Here is a 5,396-nt window from a genome sequence, read left to right on the forward strand (position 1 = left end):
TCATCAGTAACTTTCTGCAGTCAATCTCAGTCCTTGTCTGTGTAGTCTATTCTCATACAGAAATTGTTCCGCATGCATTGTAATTCTTGTCACTTGCCTTTATTTCATGTCTAGCTCTCCTATATCTATTCAGAGAAGAGGTAATCAGAGCTGTGAGCTGTATCTCAGCTGTGGACACATAATAGACTAAACTGCATTTGCTGAAGGGTGCTGCTCTTGCAGTGCTTTGGAAACCAGTCCGCTGTGCAGCGATGGTGGGTGCTGAGCCAAGAGTTATTGTCCTTGTACTGACGTGCTTCCAGTGCCCGCTGTGCAGTACACTGTATGTTCTGGCACATGCCTTTCAGAAATTCAAGGGAGAATTTTAACATGTAGAAAACTAATAGAGAGTGGTCTGTGTGGTTAACAAGGAGAGAGAAAGGAAGAGGCAGAATTAGTTTCTCAGTAGTACTGGAAATGTTACAGACATTTTTATCAGAAGAATGATTGCCTTGCTAAATCACATTACGCTAACAGTCAAACGTAGTCCTGTCAAAACAGCATTGATTTCATCAGAATAAAGCTATAATTAGCTGAGTAACTTGTAGCTGCTTTTCAGGCTGGGGAAAAGGATATAAGGCAACATGTTTTCCTCTTCCATTTAGTCTGGGGATTTGGTTTTTGTTGCTGGTGGTCCTCCTTTCCCACACACTTTTAGGTCTTTGACAATTCATTCCAAAAATCATAATTGAATTTCTTTTATTTGATGTTCTGAAATGGCAGGTGAAACATGCTTGCAACTTCAGGAAAACACAGGGAAACAAATAGATCACCATCTGAACGATGTTATCAAGAAGCCTCATAGCCTAGAGAAACCAAGACTGATTTCTTGCATTAAGGTGCTTTTAATCCAGGTTTCAAAAAATTAACATTTAAAGACAGGTGTAGATGGTTCTTTCTTTGGTTTAATATTTGATTCCTGAAACAATGTCACTGAGGTTAGCTGCCTGCTTCCAGAAGAATATGCTCTCCAATGGACAAGCTAGCAAAAGGTTGTGCTGAAGAGAGGAACAGCCAATAATAATACATGCATAATTCATGTACAAGTTATTTGGGGTTTTTTTTTTAAATCCTACTATGCTAGTAGATATCCTAAAGCCTAAAAAGCCTACACCCCACAGAAGAAATGCAAAAATATTAGGCTTAGGGTACTCTCAAGTTTTAGTGCTGGGTAATTGTCTCACCATTCTAAGGGTATTAAAATACCTACTGTGTCCATACAAAAAATGCTCCAAGATCCATGATGTTTCCTTTTAAGTCAGGTGAGTCACTACAAAGAGTAGCTGAGAGAGCTATTCCAGCCTTAGTCACAAAACTTGAGTTAAAAATGTTTGGGGAAGTAGAGGGCTTAGTCCAGAGCAGCAGCCTTGCATTTCAGCAGCCTCATTTTAGGTCCTTTAACATAGTGGCAGTAGTTGATCATTTCACAAACAAGTCAGAGATTATCTATTTCTGCAATGCTTTTGTTGCTTCCATCTTACTCTGCTGGTGTTCATATATTTACAAGAACATTCTCCACAGAACAAAATACCAAGGAAACACCTATTGAAGAATTTGTGTCACAGTGCTTAGTGCAGGCTGATGTAAAAAAAAAAAAAAAAAATTACAGATACGGGTGAAGTTCTTTTTTTTTTTTTTAACAGTAAAATTTAGTGAAATAATGTCTCATAATCAGTTATTTCCAACCATCCTAAGACATTTTTATACTCCTCCAGATTCAGCAGTATTGGTTTAATACAGTTTGAATGCACAGGAGGAGACAGAAGACCAGTTTCTTCCCTAGGATTGTGCAGCCAAAGTACCCCATAGTTGTTTCTGAATTACCAATTACCCTTGACAAAATGAGAAAGCACTTTGTTAACATCCAATGGAGAGAATAAACCAAGACCTAACCAGCATGTCCAAGCAACAGATTGTCACAGAGGACTGCCACACCTGCAAATGCTACGTACTCCAGTGAGATGTGCAGAGCAAAGGTCGTGTCTTTACTGGAACTTAATGTGAAGCCAAGGGGAAATGAAATCCTCTCAATATACTCGACATGTACACCCTTGTATTTCTGTCATCTGTTGCTAGGCCACACCTCAGCATCCAGGGGAGACTTCAGGTGGTCATCTTCTGAACTTAACTGCAATGAAAAACTGTGGCTGTGGTCAGTCACAAACAAGGGTGATTCCCAAGTCTCCTGGGGCATTCTGCGTTCAGACTCCCCAGGGGGATACAGCCCTTCTCCCCATGCGTCAACACTGTTGCTTGCACAGTGCTGCAGTTTCTCCCACCTCAGCCTTTTGGGGGCTCAGAGAAATACAATAGAAGTTTTGTTGCATTGATGAGCCAAAGCTAGCTAAAATCATGGCTTCTTTCTGTAAAATCAGCTCTACTACATAATATCTTGACAGCTGTTGGACATCAATGAGATCAGTCAGACCAAACAATACTTCAACTTTAGATTAAAAGGTAGATTACAGAAAGATTACAGACAAATATCTCAGCAATTCACAGGAGACACTGAGAGGGAAAAACCTCTAAAGAGAAATCCGGCAGCAAACTGCAGGTGGAGAGGAAGGAGTGGAAAAACTTAAATCTCTGTAGGCAAAGCTTACTACAATACAGTCTTCAAAGTTAATACCAGGAAAATAACCCCGTGCAAAGTCACTTTCCTGTTATGGCACAAGCTTTCTGTGATTTGATTTTAGGTTTTTAAGATTCATGAGATAGGTAACCATTCCAGGTAGCCTCGGTCTAGCACTGTGGAGTTCTGACACTTTTTATTTATCGGCCCCTACAATTTTTCCAGTGATTCAATGAAACCTGCAGATTTCACATACAGCAGTTTTCATTCTGCTGACAATAAAAAACAGCTACATGTTAAAAAAATATATATTTAAAATTCTATTTACTTTTTTTTCCTGTCAGTTTTAACAATATGCCTGAGATTTTTAGTACAAAGTAAGTGAAAGTTTGGTTGAGATTAGTGAAAGTTTCAGTTAAAGAGAGAACTTGTGGGCTTATTTTATTTTCATGAACACTAAAATCAAAAATTTCTGCTCACATAAATGCATTTTTGTGAAAAGCATTAAAACTGTACCAGCCTTATTGTCCAGTTCAGGATAACCTTCCTTTCTTCTCAAATGGAATTAAGAGATTTCTCCATAAATTCAGATGCATTTTTGGATCATTTTTCCTATTCATTTCGAAAAGGAATGTAATAACTGGCAACAGTGACCCATAAGCACCAACAACTAATTGCTAATTTCTGGGGGGTTTTGCCTAGTACTTGTTGACAGAGCACTACTGAATGAGACTGAAACCTTTTTAACCACACAGTTCTTACAAATTTAGCCATTTTACTTCCTGCCTTCAGCCCACGTCTTCAGCCACATACACAATGCAAAGCTCAAAAGCAGAAAAAAAAAAAAAAACAACCTCAGAAGTAAAATGTTATCAAAAGATTTCTGTAATGTTTGAGATTGCAACAGAAGACTAAAACTGCACAATCAGCCCACCAGAGATACCACATCTGGATTTGCTTTTGCTTTATTTAGTTGACAGATGTCCCAGATTCTCTGGACTGCAGGTTTAGTAACACCCTCCTTACGATACCCTCAGTGTGGATGGACATGAAATGTCTGTGTTCAGACTACAATGAGCTTAGTTTGGCGATGCAGCATAGCCATCCTGAGTCTTCTCATTACAGGTGTGATCAGCCCTTGCATCTGGAGCTGTCAAAGCGTTAAACTCCTGGCTCAATACCAGCACATCCAGATTCACTGGAAAACAGGGATGCACAGGGCACACACCAGTTCCATTGCCAACATTGGGGTTTTTTGAGTGGAAATGATGCACTTAGCATTTTTTTGAGGGTTCCTGGAAAGAAACCATTTGTTCAGTTTGTCCCAACAAGGTGCATAAAACTGTCTCAAGTCTCAGACAGAAAACTTGAGCTTGGAGGTGATCACCAAGGCTGTTCTACCTCTCCAAAACTGCAGCTGCCTGCATGCTACTGTTTCCCATCTGTCTCTCCAAAGAGACACCTTTCAGAAAGCTAGAAGGTAGGAGCCACCTGCCCCTTGCAGATGAATGTGCTGGCCAACAGAAGGCACAAATCACACTCTGTCTTCCCCTAGAAGGGCAAATAAGGGTACATGGGTGGTTTAAAGAACTCAGATACTACGTTGCTGACCATCACAGGAAGAAATAAAGGATGAGTTCTGTACTTGGAAAACATCAGAGACCCAGAATATGCCAACATTACACACCGGTGCACCCATGTAAATCTCAAAGGCCTCATAATACTGAATGGGGTTCTTTTGTTTGCTGATGTCATTTGTATGTGGCAGGAATAGGACAGGTATAAACACAGAAACAAAAGTTCTCCACAGCTGAGGAACCCTGACCCTGAAATCCACCATGGGGCCTAGCACAGAATTAAATCAAACCCTCTGTGGCCATTCTTTCAGATCTACGGCAGGCTGGGGCCTCATTTTCCACCAGGAAACGGGACTAGGCTCCTGGACCACTTTCACCCCCTCATCACAATCAGGCTTGCCCTCCAGCTTTATAGAAAGGCTCCCTTCCTTGAACACAAGTTGTGGGCTGCAGTTGCCCTCCCACATGGATCTGCTGCTGCTGCTGTTCTGGTAGTGTCTGGTAGCACTGAGCCGCCAACTCCACAGCATCTGCAATGCACTGTGGGGAACGTGACCGTTCCCCAGAATCTGAGAGGTCATGGCAAAGAGGGTAGACACTCATCATCGCCATTGTTTCGGAAAGGCAAAGGGATCAGTCTTTTGTAAAGCAGCTGATTAGACATTATTTCTATATCAGGTTTCCTAACAAAAATGATAAATACATTAGTTACGGAATCTTCGTTGCTGTTAGGACAATGACAAACTACACAAAATCTGTCAGAAATGCCCTAGACACACCTGACCTCCGCAAGAGCATGGACTAGATGGTTTACGACAGCCCTTTCAGGTTACATATTTCTGCAGGACTGTTACCTGTTACAGTTATTCTGTTGACAAACAGAAACCCCTGCCTCCGCCCTTCCTGAACGAAAAGCTGCCTCTTGGGTACCAAAGCCACCACAGAGAAACGCATTTCCACCACGCACCGAGCTCCCGCCTGCTGTCACTCTCGGCAACGTGTCCCGCGTTGCCGCGTTCACCGCCTGCCCCACGCTCCCACGGGCGGGCGGGCAGCGGGAGCCGCCTCCCGGCCTGCCTGCCTCCCCTCTCCCGGCAGCTGGCGGGGGGAGGCTGCCGTTCCGGGAGGCGCCGGGTAGGGCCGGGGCGCGGCTCCCCGCCTCCCCCGCGGTGGGGGGCGTGCGTGATGTCGCAAGGCGCCGCTCGCTC

The sequence above is a fragment of the Strix aluco genome, chromosome 1, assembly GCF_031877795.1.
Source record: "Strix aluco isolate bStrAlu1 chromosome 1, bStrAlu1.hap1, whole genome shotgun sequence".
NCBI lineage: Eukaryota > Metazoa > Chordata > Aves > Strigiformes > Strigidae > Strix > Strix aluco.